This window comes from Caretta caretta, chromosome 5 (genome assembly GCF_965140235.1).
Source record: "Caretta caretta isolate rCarCar2 chromosome 5, rCarCar1.hap1, whole genome shotgun sequence".
Taxonomy (NCBI): Eukaryota; Metazoa; Chordata; order Testudines; family Cheloniidae; genus Caretta; species Caretta caretta.
Window position 1 is genome coordinate 75,410,455 of NC_134210.1, and position 17,992 is coordinate 75,428,446.

At 39.8% G+C, this 17,992-nt stretch overlaps 1 long non-coding RNA gene across 26 annotated transcripts in view; it reads right to left on the reverse strand.

The window, feature by feature from the left end:
* The window catches only part of LOC125636788 (uncharacterized), a 409,942-nt gene that overhangs the window by 103,129 nt on the left and 288,821 nt on the right, over positions 1–17,992 (reverse strand). For 25 of the 26 annotated variants that reach the window (XR_012668524.1, XR_012668521.1, XR_012668520.1 and 22 more), the window contains one exon: positions 15,830–15,906. This is a non-coding gene — a long non-coding RNA (uncharacterized LOC125636788). Of the gene's footprint in view, positions 1–8,214; positions 12,743–15,829; positions 15,907–17,992 lie in introns of those variants that run through there. The other variant, XR_012668523.1, reaches the window with a different exon arrangement.

Genomic DNA, 17,992 nt, shown 5'->3' on the forward strand with positions numbered 1-17,992 from the left:
AGCATTGTTCTAAGTCAGCCATAAAAATGTTGGCATACTGTGGGGCGATGCGGGTACCCATAGCAGTGCTGCTGACTTGAAGGTATACATTGTCCCCAGATCTGATATTGTTATGGGTGAGGACAAAGTCACAAAGTTCAGCCAGCAGGTTTGCCGTGACATTATTGGGAATACTGTTCCTGATGGCTTGCAGTCCATCTTTATGTGGAATGTTGGTGTAGAGGGCTTCTACATCCCCAAATAAATTTGCTTGTTCTGGGACTGATGCTTATAAGTGCATGGAAATACATGTTTTCAACCATTTTGTTAGCATGATTCTCAGAGGGTTTGAAAGCATTTACAAAAAGGAATAGTTGGTGCTTGACTCATGTCCCCAACAAGTAAAGATGATTTTATCCTGCAGCTTATATTGGAAGATATTAGGGTTATCACTACCTGATCTTTGAGAAACCTCTCCTTAGTGAAAGGTATGGCATGACACCCATATTAGTTTTCTTCTCTACAATTTCCACTCCCAGATGAGTGACTGAGATGGCACCAGACTGCTCTTCTTGAAGTTAGTGCAGAACCCTGGCTTCACAGTTATGATTAGGGTCAAATCCATGGCTAAATGGGAGTTTATCCTTGACATGTCCCACGTAAAGATGCCACCCAGAAAAGGATGTTTTCCCTGTATCTGCAAGTAAGCAATAATTACTACCTGCACCTTGGCAAGAAACTTGTGGGCGATAGCCAACTTCGCAGAAAGGTATGGTAATCAATGCAGATGTGTAGGCAGGAAGAATGAGCTTCTGGAGGGAAGATATGATTAGAAGATGCAGGTACAGATTCTGTTTTTGCGAAAGATGGATATCATAAAGTTATCTGGTTGGATGTTGGAGAGGTTAGAGATCAGGGGTTCCACTCAGAATTTCCCATATATGATAGATTTGCTCAAAATACTTAATATCCAGAATTGTTTTTATTCTACCTGATTTCTTAAGAACAGTCTCTTATCTTGTTAAAATACTGGAAAGTAGATTATCCAGAATCTCTTAATGAGGACCTGGTTAAATTTAAGCTGTCTGGATCAGATGATTGAATCAACACATGTAGTCCTGGGTTCTAAGGTGTTCTTGATCATCTGAAGTGAGCTAAGGGTAGCTGAGTAAACCCTGTGACAGTGTCTGCTCATAATTTCTAGGACCTGTTTGTGACCAGTTTTTTCTCAGTCATACAACAAGGAGGATCATCTCTGGGCAGAATGGGGTGCTTATCCACTTCAGCGATATTTGTGGTGAATTCTTTTCTGATACAAAGAAACTATGGGATCTTGTGAATATCTCACTTCTGTTTCCTTTGTATCAGGGTCTACTCTCTCTACTATTGGTATCATTTTTATGGTATCTGGTACTGTTGTAGGGGCAAAAGGACCACCATTTTTGTTGAACTACTGATGACTTCTCAGCTTTGGAGGAGGAGTATATGTAATGCTAGTCCTTTTCTGAATTCTCTACCATCACTTTGTCAAGGGATTCCCAAAACTGATTTCTTATCTAGAAAACCTGACAGAATATTGAAAAAAATACAGATCAGAAAAAACACCTGTCAAATAAATTATTCTCCTATTACTATGTGATCATCTGTGGGCTAGCTGGTTTGTCAAATACTAAAAACATGTGCAAACAAATGGTTTTAAAAAAATCATATAAATTATCCTTAATGGATAATTTGACAGGCAATGGCCCCTGAAAAAGAGCTGTTGGAGCCAGCTGGTTGTCTGAAAATCTGCTTCTGCAAGAACAGCCACAGATAACTCCTTGCAGCTGTGTTTGTGGCTAGAGAGCTGGGGGAGGATAGTATCCTGTCTTACCTTGGATGCATTGGTGGTGAGGGACCAGATCTTTTATTGCTGGATGGACTCCACCTCCGTAGTATTAGAACTCCATTTACCACTGATTGACAGTAGCTGTAGATGCCTATCTTCACTACAGTAAAGGCACCCCATGTATCTATCACAAATTAGCAGACCTTATATTGGGAGAGAGAACCAACTTACAGGCAAAATACTGTGGAGTTTCAATTATAATTCCTTTAAAAATCATTACTGAAATTACTATTGAGTAAATTAATAGTTTATTACTAATAGCAGTGGGAGGCTGGGTATATATAAAAATGTTTTTGAAGCTAATTAAATGCAAATCCAAATTATCTGTGTATGGGTTTTCTATAGCTCTCATCATTGTAGTATCTCTTCCCCTTATGTATAATGTCTGTTCTTTCTCATTCAGAGCAAATACCTGGAGACTGCTACTGTAGTCTAGTCTGCCTCTACCTCCTTTGGACTCTCTTTTTCTGTCTCAGGTACAGAGTTGAAGACAATGGGGCTTATATTTAGTTTGGCTATGTCAAAATTGATTGGGAAGGTAAAACACCTTGACTCTTGATGTCTCAACTATAATGCAATGAGTGGTAAAAATCCAGCCTGATCCCATGTCACTCAGCATGACAATTAGAGACAGCTAGATTTATATTTACAAGGCTTTGGTTATATACAATACCATGGTACCTTCCTTCTTTTCTGTTGGTCTTGTAACAAATGTCTCACCTGCTGTTACATGTGAAGAACTGAGTAATTTGCCTTATTTGAGGAAAAAAACTTAGCATAGTTCTAAAGACTAACACCTGAATCTCTTAAATCTATCAATTTGTTTTTCTTGTGAGCTCATTTGTTTGACTTGGGGTTTGGGCTGTTTCCAGTAACAGAAACATACCTGTTTGGTTTTTTATTCCTATTTCATTTGTTGGCTGTTGTTTCAAATGTCATTTGTCTCCACACGTGTTCAGGGACTTATTTCTCACACCTCTTTCACCACTGATACAGAGAAGTCTTTCCTGACCTTAAAGATGGCCTGGGAGGCAAAGTGAAAATTGGCTTGTGACCTCTTTTTTTTTTTTTTTTTTTTTGTCATTTATGATGAATAAAGAAGGTCTGAAAGGTTTTTTTGTCAAAAGAGAAATTAAATAAAATTATAATTCTGCTTGTTTTACATTAAAAATTTAGGACCAGCTGGGAAGACCTTTTGTGATTAGAGAACTAGTAAAATAACATAACATGAAATAAGAAACAAACCTGAACAGTCTAAAGGGGAAATAATTTTTAATCAAACTTTTTAAAACAATTTAAAAACTGTTTGTGTTAAACGCCAATTGCTAATGAAGACTCAGGAGAAAAGAGGTCTCTGTTAAAGATTCAATATCCAGGCCCCTTTAATTAAATGAGTGAGAGCTCAAAGAATACCTCCCTGAGACCAGCAAAAAGTCCCCTGCATATCCTGAAATGACCAGAATTAGCATTCCTGCTATTTCTAAAAAGGTGTGGTGGGGGCGGGGGGGAGGCAGAAAAAATGTCCTCTGTTTAAAATAAAAAGAAACAAAGCTTTCAGGCCTCCTTTCTACATCACAAAGAGCCACACACACACACAAAAATATAGGGGCACACAACCCCAGTTTAAAGGAAAAACCTTTGTTGATCAGGTCACCTTTAAAAGTGGAGAAAGACCTGAATCAAAACACTGGATCCAAACATCCCCAAAGTTCAGCAAGATCATAATCCTGATATGGACCAAGTTTTACTGTGTAGGTCCATCTCTAATTAAAATGATATACTAGACAAACCTCTAATTGAGTCAGCCCGTAGGAACCCCCAAGTCCAAGTGTTGGGTATAAGAAATAGGACAAAGGTGATGCCATACTGAATCAAAGCATTTTTCCATTGAGTCTGTTAATCTGTCCCTAATATTAGCCATGCTGTGATACTTCAGAGGCAGTCAATCCCCTCTTCTTAAGAGACCTAAACAAGTACACTATGCACACTTTATGCACCAGAGGTTAGTAAGTGGGTCTGTCACCCTGGAGAAAAGACAAAGGTCCATCATAGGGACAATCACCAGAGCAATACTTTCCCCAGTAATCCCTGCTCTCTGACCCCTAAGAACAATCCTTTTTCTAGCTTCATTTCTCAGTCTTCTCCTGAGTTGGGGGGAGGGGCGGGAAGGTTACTAAAGCTACTAAAGCTTCAGTAATTTCTGCAGGGCCAGAACAAGAACTGACAGAGGACTTGGGAAGTGTGCAAGGACTTGGTTCATATTAGTTATGCATCCTTCCTGGTGTCTCTATAACTTGCCCCTGTGCAGTCAGTGCAGACCCCACTCCACTCCATTGTTCTTGGGATTGGTTATCCTGATGTGCTAAGGGACGCCTTAGTGCTCTTTTACATAGGGATCGCTTCACCCATTACTAAAAGTCATGTATCCATTGCTGAGGTGGGAGGCAGCAACCGTTAAAGAGTGCAAAGCAACACTATACAAGCCAAATGAAGAATGATTTAACCCATGGAAACTGCAGAAGAATTTTAGGAGCCAAAGGTTTGATTCGTCTGACTTCCTCAACCACCACATTACAACAGCATGGTTTCCTGTGCATTTAATTTCTTTGATGTTTAAAAAGAAAGAAAAAGAGATGCGTGATTGATTGTGCATTCGAATAAACACACATTGAGATCCAAATAAGCACTCAGAGTGTAACTCTTGAACATTCTCACAAGCATAGGGGAGCAGCTGACTTTACGTCAATGTGTGGTGAGTGGCGGAGCTCTAGATACAGGCACACTTCGGCACATTGTTAAAAGTTAGTGAAAAAGCACATCTTGTGATTTGCGTGTTATTTCAATAACTTCATTATTGGTCAACCAAATGCCTTCAAACATGTCAAAGTCCTTGTTCTCCTCGAGTCTAAAGTCCATGGCAAATGTAAAGTCCATGGCAAAGGTTTACAAATACGTACAATGGAGTTATCTGAGCATGTTTCTTAACTAGTGAAAAAGTTTCTTAATGCTTAAATGACAAAAACAAGCTCCTGACATTTTACCAAACTTCAGAATACTCATCATGAGAAATGTCATTACAAAAGTGCATTTTTTAAACGTTAGAAAGGTCTGCAAACAGAGCGGCTCATAAAGGAATTTCCTCATCAATTTTAACAATAATGCTCAAAAGAGTGTAAATCCAGTTACAGTCTAGCTACTTGAGAGTCTGCTACTGTTGGTCTTTAGGTTTAGATGTAAAACAAAACTATATTTTACAGAAGTAGCCCCTAGAGGCCAAGGGGAATACTGACATCTCAGGGTGACTATTCATTCTATCAGTCCTCTGATTATTCATTCATTCGCTTTCTCATTCATTCATTTCTGCTAAATCAGTAGGAGAACTTATTCACATGTTATAGCTGCAACACTGACAGATCAGCTATGAATGATTTTATATGTTAGGAAGATGAATACATAGGAACAAGTGACGTAGTGCAATTAAAACAACAATTCCAAGCAAATAAGTTACTTCAGAAAATTCAAAAGATTAATCATTTGATTATTTTTTAATAGCAATGTGGAGTTCTGCATTTATCGCCTGATGGAACTCCTGAAATGCATTGTGTAGCTTCAAAAGCAGTCTAGCATTCTGAATAGGACACTATAAACCTGATTTCAACAGATTGAAAACAAGATGTGACAAGCAGTTTGACACTGGCCCTCTACTAATTTCCGCTATTTGTAAAGAGGCACATCTGAATGGAAATAGCTCAGCAGAATGGGTCAGTATGGTTGAGGCCATGTCAGTCCACACATAAAAAACTCAGAACAGGGGAAAATAAGCAGGCATTGATTTCCAGTGAAAGCTGCCAGAGTCTGGGGAAAGCAGCCAAAACGAGGCACCAGCTGCTCTCTGCTGGAAATCTTTTGTGGAAGAGTGAGAGGAGGGAGAGAGAAAGCTAGGGAAAGCTGGTGGGTCTGAAAGGGGAAAACGAGACAGAAATCAAGATAGAAGATGTGCTGCTGACTGCCTCAGTAATGCTTTATTCCCCAAGCTTAACATTCTCAGAAAAAAGATCCCACCCCCTCAAAAAAGATTTTACATGTATGCAATCTATTGGGAACAATTCCAATGGGGATTTCTCATGCTCCTTCACACTCCCTGAATTCAGTTGTGGTGTTGTGTTTTTTGTTTGTGTATTTGTGGGGGGTTTGTTTTTGTTTTTAACTGCTCTGATCTAAACATGCTACAAAAATGGACGAAAATACTCAGTGTGATTGCAGCTCTTCATTTGCATAATTGCATTATGACAACAATTTTAGGGAGATAATAAATGGAGGATATTCTGTTTGAAGTTTTCTGCCTGTAATAAGAAAATCATCCCCAGCTTCTTCTTAAGCACTTCCATAATGAATGCATGCTATAAATGAGAGTGAAAAACTCTTTAAAGTTTTAGCAGTGAGTAATAACTCTTTTGTTTCAATCCTAGACACTGCAGGCAGTACATCCCGCAATGGAATAAAATATTCATGAAAGGGCTCAAAGTGAGCATATATCAGTAAGTTTCAGATGGCCTCCAAAGTTCCAAATGGTTTGCACTCTTACTTCTCTAATTAGGCCAATATATGCTCTCCACAGTACTTTAAAGAAGAAATAGGCCTAAACTAAAACTCTAGTGTCATACACCCAATAATTTTGGATCCAGATCTGAATTTTGAAAATGGGGAGCCTCTGTTGAAGGGACCAATCCATCTGATTAGATTAGACGGTAGTTAAAAAAAGGCCACTTTCATGGTAGGTCTTCAAGACTATTTAACAAAGCTGAGTAATTCCACCCCAGTGTTTGAACTTTGCATGAGAAACTTTCATTATTTTCCTTCACTGAGAGACATTGCTCACCTCTAGTTACTGAAGTTAACAGCTTAAGGGTTTTGTTTGATCTTTTCTGGACCTCTGGAAGCCATGGTGGCCAGAAGTTTGAGATCCTTTCTGCTGGACAGGTATCAGTTTTACATGCTTTTGTCCTCTCCAGATGAAATTACTGCAATACATTGTACTGGGGCTACACCTAAAAAAGCCCTCTGAAACTTCATCTGGGGGCAAAATGTCCCCTCACTTAGTAGTAGGGTTTCCCCACAAGAACATTATGTCTGTGATCAAGTCTGCAGTTCCAAGTGCAATTTAAAGTTTTATTTTTTTAGTCTATGAAGCCCTAACTGTCCTGGACACTGGCTAATTTAGAATCGAACCTTTTTGTCTGTCTGATACCGAGAACTTCAGATCACCTGGGGAACCTGAGCTAATAACTCCTCCCTGTGTGTAAAGGGGCAGGGGGAAGCTGGTGACAGCTCTTTTTAAGTAAATGGTCACAGACACGCATTCACTCCCCCATTCCTTAGCTCAGCAGTTTGTCAAACTTCAGAGCATCCTGCAAGGTCTGCCTAAGGGCTGCTGAATTTGTGCTCTCTTTCTTTTCTTTGGATGGTACAATGGAAACTAATTTAAGCAAGCAAACAAAATATCAACACAGTTAAAAATCTGTCCTTAAGACCTTCCTGTTATGTCTTTTCCGCCCTCCTTCTCCACATCTCTACATTGTCATATATCTTTCCTCTGCTTTCAAGCCTCAGAGCAATGTTTTCTCAGGCTGTAGGCTCACTTGAGTTCCAACCTCTCATGCTTTCTCCAACAGAGCTGCAATATCCTCATAGTGATGGTAAGCGCTGAAGAGAAATATGGAGGCTGCCAGGGAAAGGCAGAACATGAGTGGACCTGCAGGTATAGTACTCCCCCAATTGATAAAAATGATGGAGCCCCATCCTGTTATGGTAGTTTGGGAAGGTAGGTAGGTAGGTGGTGTGTGAGTGTAAATTTTATTCCAGATTCTGCCCTGATTTGAACAGGAAGGCTGTTGCAGTTCATAGGGCTCCACAGAGGTGTAGCAGTCTGCTAACATTCATCTCATTGTAGGATCTGGGCCTCAGGAGAACTAGAGTCTTTAGTAATTCAAGACTTCTGAGTAGCAACAACTGCTATTCACTCAAACAGCAAAAACACTTTGATATGTAAGAATTAGTGCTTATTCTTTTCATTCTCATTCATGCTTCAGGCACCCTGTATACACAATATTAGAGTTAGAAGGTTCAGCCAATCTAGTGACGTGGTTGTCTGAAAACCCCTAAGTGTATACACTGCCCAGAAGGTACTTCCTTTTGTATCACTGGCTTCAGACAATGAACAGTTTGGGTTTTGGCTGGGCAGGCGTAAAATAAAGCTGAACAAATTTTGCTTCAGTAAACCTAAACTGCAAAGAAGAGCAGGCCCAGATTGCACGGAGGGGCTAGGTGCCCTGGGAGCAGTCCAAGTATTTATTAGATAACAATTTAAAGATTAAAACAGTATGAAATACATTTTAATGGAAGAAAGTGGCATTCCCTCTTGCCTCCAGTTCAAACAGTGAAATGAAATATCTCACAATATAGTGCATCACAATACAATCATTTATAAAACTCATGAAACTCCTCCAGAATAATCTATTTCCCTACTGTCTTGTTATGTAGATTCATTGGAAGGTGCCTTAAAAATACTGCGGTTGTTTAGCAATCATCAGTATTATGAAAAAGGTGTCATAATACTGTATACTTGGAGCTGCTAGAACATAAAATCCATAACTTCTGCCCCCTCTACAGATTTTAATGTGTCCACAGTTCATCCAAATTATTTTCCCTATTCACTTTCTTTCTCATCAGTCAGATGACTAATTTGACAAAATATATTGGCCTCTAGTTTGTCTTTTCATTGCATACGGTATCCAAAAATGGCTGATAAAACTAGCTAAACACTATACTGCAGCTCCTCAACTTGTATAAACTGTTGTAGCTCCATTGAAGTCAATGGAGCTGGGATAATTTATGTCAGCTGAGGGTCTGGACCTATATCAGGACCCAAGACTACATGTTTGAAAATATAATTTGATTGTGGTAGAGCAAATGAAGGTCACCTTTTAATATAAGGCCTCTCAGATCAGTTATAAAAATGTTTTCTACAGAATATAGGAAAATAGCTCATCACTCAAAGATAGGTTTGGAAAGGATGGAGTTGGAATTCATAATTGCTCCTTAGACAGCCTACTGTGCTGACATTCATGCCTCTGTCACTAAAATGTTTGTCATCTTTCCAAATTATATTTCTAAAAATAAAATGTCTTGTGCAGGTTAATTTGCCTCCACTTACTTTCATATTTCCCCTCATAGAGGCTTCCTAAAGGCAGAGTCAAGGACTATAAAGGTTAGGGCAGACTAGTTACAGTCAATAGATCAGTTTTATCTAATGGGAAGCAGTTAACTGGAAATATCCACATGAAGCTTAAAAGTATCTTAAAAGAAACTGAAAAAAAGTTGAGCATATTGCAGTATGGGGAAATTCCATGTTGTGCTCCACACTCACATTCAGTAGTTCAGCAAAACACACAGATATTTCAATTTATGGTTGCATTCCTCTTGGACTACAGATGAAAGGATCATCATGAATAGCAGAAGTCAGAGGAATGAAAACAACATGATTTTTTATTAGGTTTATTTTGTTGGATGAATACCTTCCCCACCCTCCGGCCTTTGACTTATCAGCATCAGCTTGTGGAACATGGACTAACACAGTTCCATCTCTTGATCTCAGATTCTTGTAGCATATAGAAGTTTTAAGAGCATCACAAAATTTAGAGGTGTAACTGGCCTATTTTATCACGTCTAACAACAATGAACTCTGTATATCTGCTACAACAAGAGAAAGTTTGTTTTGAATGAAAACAAACTTTATTGAAATTTTTGCCAGAGCCTAAAGTGGTTCCTGAAAGGCAAACTGACATCATGTAATTATCTTGGCTATAATCCTATAAATCCTTGCACCACATAAGGGACTGCAAAGTTGTTGTGGTCCAGCCGAACTGTAAGCAGCTTATGATTAAAATTCTGTGCCACATATCCAGGAGGAGCAGCACAGAAAGCACTGCCCAAAGGAAGGGGGAGCAAAGCCAGCTTTTGGAATTGTGTACTATTGCAGAGGCTGGTGTGGTCCCCAGCATAAATTAGAGAACACAGGGGCTACTCAAATTTACAGCAGCTTCCCAAAGGCCACCTGCAGGCTGCTCTAGGGCTCCAGAACAGCCCAGAATCCCCTGTACTGGTCTGCACTATGACCCTACCCCTTTAAATCCCCAGCACTTGCCCCTGTTTTAGTATTTATGATGGGGACAGTCTATGAGCATATAGAGTGGCCCTATGATGTGCTTATGGAGAGGCAATTCTCCTCTGCTCCTCTGAAGAACAGTTCCAGCCTTTGAATATTGATGCAGTTGCATATAGGGACCAGATCAGGGAACAGAAACTGTCCCTATGGGTGGGTATGAGTAAGGTTAATGCATCTGTGGTAGGTGGAGAGTCTCAAGCCCCTGGTGAGCCCACTCGCTTACACTCAAGAAACAGATTACAAATGGTGGCAGGCAAAGAATGGGCCTGTCTGATGAGGCATCAGCCTGCCAATAAGGGCTTAGTTGTAGAATCATAGAATTGTAGGCCTGGAAGGGACCTCAGGAGGTCATCTAGCCAATCTCCTGCACTCAAGGCAGGACTAACTACCCAGCTCCTTAGTCTGTCTCCTGTTAGTAGGCAAGAGTGATTCAGTGGCTGCTCAGTGGCAGTCTCATCAATGCAGGATCAGGTTTCCCTGCACTACATGCTGGGCATCACTTTTTACTGGATACTGTAAGCTTTGTGGGGCACAGAGAGTCAATCCTCCCCACTCTCTACACGGAGAGAGCAGCAGCCACCAGAAACAGCTTGGAGAGGGCAGTTTTGGAGCCAAAAGGCAGCTACAGCCCAGGACTAAGCCTTCCGTCCACCCCCACATCACCCCTAGAGGGACCACATGAGGTATCAGGGCACTGGGCCCAGTGGCCTCCTCATTCCCCTCCACCTGGGGACCAACAGCAGCAATTAGGGAGAGTTTACAAAGGTGGACATGGAAAGCCCCCAGCCCTCAGTGCTCCTTCCCCAAAGCATCTAGCATCAGTGGCAGGGTCAAGTTCCCTTTCCCTACATTAGACCTAGGGCAGGGGACCTTCACAGCTTTCTGACATCATTATACTCCCTCACCTCTGAAACTGGGGCTCTGGATGTATATATTCTTTCACAATTATTCTGTGCCATTGGTTGTTGCTCCTCCTTTATTCTGCCCTTCGCAGGCCACTGCAGCCCTCCATTTGCCCAAACTCTCACTTTTTCTCCACTGTACTTGTCACCCCCTTCTCTTCCTCCTCTCTTACCTTTTATCCTCCCTCCCTTTCCTTTCCCCACTCTCCACTCCCATATCTTATTCCCAGAATCACTTCCCTGTTCCACCATTCCTCTCAAGTGCTGCCCCAGTAAATCCTAGTGGTGCAGTTCTGTGCTGTGCCTCTGAAAGGCATGTTAAGGGGCAGAGGAGAAAGTGAGGATTTCACGCTAGATTCTATATTTTACTTTACACACACACTTACTCACACACACACACACCGAACTAACAAGATACGAGTCAGTCATCATCCTGACCACTTTGTTTATATATCCATGCCATATCCCTTTCTCCTACCCTTCATCTGTTCTTTAGATCACAAGCTCTTCGGGGACATGGGATGTGTCTTCCTATACTGCATGTAATGCACACAGCACATTTTGGGAAATACTGCATTACAAATTAGCAATAATAATGTGCTTATAAACTGCTATGCATATATATGGTGCTAAGTAATAAATAATCATGAACGATAACTTGTGTTTATACAAGCAACACTCTCTACCTGTGCTATGAAGACTACATGGTACTATGATGATGTGTATTTCAGCTTCCATTTCAGATTGTGCAGGGAATATTCATCAACAGAGGACAGCAAAATTACATGCTGTAGGAATCATAATGTAACTGCTTACAAACAGAAGCAAAATGCCTTCGAACTCTGACACTGTAATAGAAGCTACTGGCAGAAGGTTCTTCCTGCTGCATTACCCCTACCTACTTTATCAAATTGTTGGATGCAAATATTCTATATTCCATTCTAGCTCTTCATGATTTTATTTTCAGTATATGTGGTCCTTCAGCCAGTTCTTATTCAGATAAGATTTCATTCAGGGTGATGAGAGTTTTGCCTAAATAAGAAGGATTCAGGATCAGGCCCTCTCTTGCGATTAAAAGTCAATTTGAAAGAAACTCTAGAGAGAGACATTATCTTCCCTGACATGCATTCCATTATGATTAAACATTCTACAAAATATACTTTAAATGGCTATCTAAAAATCTCCTGGGATTCCAGCCAGAGGTCTCATATTATTGAAGCTACCTAACCTCTACTCCTGCAGCTGGCATTCCACTCTCCCTCCTTTCCAGATAGAATTGTAAACAGAATGGAACTAGCTCACCTGCAACTTTGAAAGGTGCCAGCACTGTAACATATTTAGGCATTTAAGCAGGACAGCACTGACTTTCACGGGATTAATAATTCATATATTTGATCTCATTCAGGGCATTTCAGAAAGTCCATTATACCTATATTTTCGGTACAGTCAGTAAATTTTGTAGCTCTTAAAACCCATGAAATGAAAAATAGGCTTGAAAAGCCATAACACCATCAATACATTAATATTTATGTAGCTCTTTTCACGACAAACATTCCAAAGTGCTCTACAGTAAAAATAAAATGAAATAAAGCATGATCAGAATGCAGATGATTGCAAGTCAAAAGGTCACTTAAAAAGACAAATCAAATGAATCTGTTTGGCAAAGAGATTGACTAAGTTCACACAGGCAACAAGAGCAAATCCTGTGCTCCATCCTCAAGCTTCAGCAAGCCAAGTTCCAAAAACAACCTGTCGATAATCAAAAAGCAATCATAATGAATAAGGTGGACCAGCTGAAACCATTTTAGTTCAGACAGATAAGATGATGCTGTTCCAGCCACCCTATAAAACATAAACAGTACTTCTCTCCCTGGGTCATTTACATAACTCTATTAATATGGCTTTGCAGCACCAAATATAAATAAAGGTAAATAAGCTGATAAAAATGCAGTCATAAGGGCTTTTTTAAAATGTACAGTGGAATATTATTTTATTCACACATCACTGCAAAATATTATTGATATAAATTATGCTAATTCCTTTCCATGATGCAGTTATTCATGAGTGAAAAATAAATCTAGAGAACAAATGATCTCTAATGTGCACCTCCTGATTCTCTAATAGTGGATTGTCTCTATTTTCCATTGTTTTTTTTTAAAAAGAACCATGCTCCACATAAAAATATCCTCCAAATTCAGATGAGTTTTTCCATCACCTCCTGAAGCTCATGATTAAAGAAAACAAATAAAACCAAACCCCAACAACTTGGAAACATTCATGAGCAAAAAATCAGTTGAGTTTCATTAGAACTCTCATCATGTTTCCCTAGTTTGGCAGTTTTGTGTACCAAAGCATTAGGTTGCAATGATGTATATCCTCACAGTGTATAAAGTCTCTAGATTAGGGACTGGAATTTCTGCATCAGTGGTAGACTATAGATCGCGTGTTCCTTTTCTGAGTTAATGCTGAAGCAGAACTCACATACAACGATTAAATCAGTTATCTGTACACATCAGTGGCCAGATGTGGTCTTCTTTTATACCCTGCACACCACTAATGAAATTAAGAGGGTGGCAGGGAAGAAAGAGCAAGGGTAAATTTAGCCCTTAGTATGCTTACAGATTGCTAGAAGATTTAGACTTAACTAGACATATATACAAGTAAATGAAGGACCTGTTTTCTGTTTTTATATAGAACTACGTGAACCATTCACTTTATTATACGTATTGACTTTTCACAGTCAACTCAACTCCCTAATTACTGGTATTGGATTTTGGGTGGGTGTTCAGTAGCTGAATTCAATACCTTCAAAAATCCTATTGAAGTCTAAGGGGGAAAGGTTTCATTCCTTTTAATTGGAGATATTTTAATGATTCTTTGGCTACACAGGATCTCATAGTAGTGAGCAATTCTGCATAATGGGTTAGTGTTGATTTCATAGCTATAACCAGGGATAGAACTCAGACAATCAACTCAAAATATTAAAGCTCATCTGAGGTACCAACCCATCATGTCTAGCTATAGTAACATTAGGGCTTATATCCTCAGCTGTACTTGTACTATTGAAAGTCTGCCTTTCCATCCAGTAGAGGGTAATAGTGGTGCACATACATTCTAGCCAGACTGTTATAAGATATAGTACAAATAAAAGGGGTGAAACTTTTTTGCCTAAATTTAAAATGACTCAAATATTGTGAGTTCAGAAGTTCCATCACAGAACAGTGTTCAAATGGATTTGCTAAGTAAGGGGAAACAACTCCCATCAGCCCCCTCTCCACTACACATGCTTTTCCTCATGCCTGGTAGCAGTAAGTAGTCAGGATGTGCCTGGAAAATGGGAGCCGCATGGCAGCAGGGAGTGAAGAGAAGCCCCAGGAACTTTGAATAAAGCCACGGGTGGAACAGGCTGTCGGTGCCAAACAGACAGGTCTGTTGGCACTTATGGGGGAAGAGCAATGGCTGGGCAGGGAGCCAATGAAGAGGGGCCTCAATGAGAGACATTAACTGAGCCAGGCTTGGAAACCTGCAAGCTCCTATTCACGGGAATGGAGAAGGCTCCCCATACACTAGGTCGGTCAAACCCCGACTCTTGATTGGATTGCCCAGCAGCCCAAACAGAACTGCTATTACTCACTTTGAACTATAACTGTTTAAGCCTCTGTCCCTAGGGTATTTGCAACCTATCCCTTTCCTGCCAGTCTCATAAAATAACTTTTCCACTAGTCACCTGTCCAAGTGACTATTGAGACCCACCAGGGCTAGTGCCTACAAGACCTAGCTGCTGAAACACCCAGAGGGCTTGCCCCTGAGTCATGGTATAGCTGATATGCTACTGGCATGCCTGGAGTTTGAGGAACAGTAGTCCCAGTAATTACAGCTGAGCTCATGTTCTGTTTACAAAGCCCTGCAAAGGAAGGAGCAGAAAGGATGGGAAAAAACTGCTAATGCAAAATAAAAATATAGTGTATATACTGTATATATAACACTCACATATGCTGGCCTCTTATTTAGAGGATATTTCCGTTCCTAATGTGAGACATAGCACAAGTGATTCTTTAGTTAGAAAAAAAGACATTATTAAAACTGCATGTGTAGTATTATTTATAGAAGTACTATCCTGGAAGGCTAAAATGATATTACCGCATCAGAGATGATGTGTTCAGAGTGCCGCAGCACATGGTTTAGAATAAGATTACGTTCCCCATGCCAAACCTGAATAGCCAGGCTAAGCTATAGGGTGCTCTTTAGGAGAAGGAATTCTCCCATTTGGGGAGCGGTGGAAAACCATCCCAGAGTTTCTAATGCAGCCTCAGACCTACTACACCTCCCCTGTATGCTGTGCTATGCTGATGTTGGGGTAATGACCAGTGGATGTGCATAAGAATGGATCTACTGCTATGTCTCCATGAACACACTGGCAGTGTAGAAAAAAAATCCTCTCTACCTTTATTTATAGTACTGCTATTTTATTATTTATTATGTATATTGTGGTAGTATCCAGAGGTCTCAGCCAGGATTGGATCCTGTTGTGCTACGTGCTGAACAAAATGGAGACAAAGTCCACTCTGAAGAACTTACAATCTTAGGCCCCCATGTTGCAAAGACTTATGCACATTCTTAGCTTTGTTCATTGTGAGTTGTTCCTCTGAGGTCAAGGGAACTAGTTATTCACACAGTGTAAGGTTAAGCACATGAGTAAATCTTTGCAGGATCAGAGCCTAAAAAGACATATGATAGACAAAGGACATATGGAAAGAGATGCAATCATATATACAAATTTCTGTATATTCATATATACATTTACAGGGTTTAAAAATAAAGCAAGTGTCAACTCACCAAAACTGTTCCTCAAGCCATCATGGCTATTGCTGTCTGAGCACAATGCACATGCAGACTCCTAGCATCTTGGTCGCCTGCGTAACAAAATCACAATAGTGCTGCTATGAATCAACAAAGGGGCAGGTTTGTCCCTTAAAAACTAAAGGGTTTCAAAGATGGTACCCCAGGAATAATAGTAAAGAACATGGTGTCATCTCTGCAGGTGCCATAGCTTCTGGTCTATACATTGAAAAAGATCTGCTTTATCACGAAGTCAACCTTTGGTGGCTGTGTACATCTTTGGAATTACTTGAATACTTTTACAACATCATCTGGAGTCTATTTTTTATTCATTACAATTCTGAGTGTATTGCAAATGTATGGTGCTTTTAATATTTTATGTATCAGCTCCATGTGGGAAACTTTTTAAAAATGCAACTTGTATAATGAATATGCACGATATAGATATTCCTACAAAGCCGTATGTGGGAGGGCATGAATTGCAGGATTGCCAGAAGGGTTTTGGTTGGCCTGCAGAGACTCATTTTTTAAATGTGGAAAATGTGATAAGAGAGGCACAGCATCTCTGAGTACAAGAAAGTAAATTTCAGGAGTTGCAGATTCTCTGCTTGCTGAATTGGTACTTTGATGACCACTCCACAAACATACGGCCAGATTCTGAGCATCATCAGCACCAACTTAATTCAACATCGTGCTGAGCATGAACACCACCACTGAATTTAACTGAGCTCAGCTCCCTGCAGGATCCGGCACAAAAAACATTTGCAAGTATAAGAGCAGGACAGTATCTGAGTTCCACCTTTCAGAACTGTTCATTTTCCTTTTCATATTTGTGCTGCCAGTAAAAGAAAATAATTGAGGCAATACAAAATGTCCTGGCACAAAACACCTATTTTAGTGTCATGATATTAGAAGGTTTCAGAGGAACAGCCGTGTTAGTCTGTATTCGCAAAAAGAAAAGGAGTACTTGTGGCACCTTAGAGACTAACCAATTTATTTGAGCATGAGCTTTCGTGAGCTACAGCTCACTTCATCAGATGCATTATTAGATATTATATGATATTAGAAGCATTTTAATGTTGAAAGCATGGACATTTATATTTCTAGGGCCTGATTCTTCCCCCTCTGAATTCAATTTCCAAACTCACATTAAGTTCAATAGATGCTGGATTGGGACCTTCAAACTTAAATTTAATGGTGAAATCAACTGCTTTCAAGTGAACGCTTACTTTCTTATTTGCCAAAAATACTAATGCCTCTCATAAAGGAATAGAAGCATGCTCCTTTTAGGATTAGGCAGACCCAGGGTGCTTAAGGAAGCAAGACTTTTTTTTTAATGGGAAACAAAATATCAAATGCAATGAAGTTCACTCTGCAATGCATATATTTTAGATATAGCCATTTAAACTCATTTTTAGACTAAACACTTTGTGCTGCCCTCCAGCTAACTCCTCTAGAGATGAAAGGCACCATTTATAAACCAGTCTCTTTTGCCTTTGAGGGCACAAGTTCTCACTCCTTTACATATCTATTTGAACACAAAAGATTGGTCTATCTAAAATGGGATTTTTGTAAATGTTGGATCTCTTCTGGTGTGATGCAAACTGTATTTTGGGTACTTTTTTCAATACAAAGATGAAATTCCTTCTTCTTGTATTACTGTTTGACTCACACTGCTGTTGTGAAATGATATTATTTATTAGTGCAATACTTCTGATAAACCTTTGCCTGTCCTCAGAGAAGGCTTTATAATCTCCCAAGACTATTGAACTATATGTTTCTAAAGTCCTAGGACAAGTATGCATTAGCAGGATTTATACAAGATGTTTTGAAATTGTAGGTGCAAAATGTATAATGCAAGTTTGAGTTTTCTTACACGAGATTCCCACATCTGGGGCAACAATTTTGAAGATGTATAATGGTCCCAATGCTCCCTTTCTCCCTGCCCCCTCTCTCCTCACATCCTCATCATCAAAAATGCAGAAAATAGTGCATTCAGATTTCCCTCTGGCAGAATAAACTACAGCTGAACCTTCATGTGATTATGCCAGAGTGAGTCACTTAAGCACGAGACTGCTTCATAAACTTCAGGGACTTCATTTGCATGTGAATATTGATTCTTCTCACACCAATGGTTCATCCTTTTATGTTTCTTTTGCA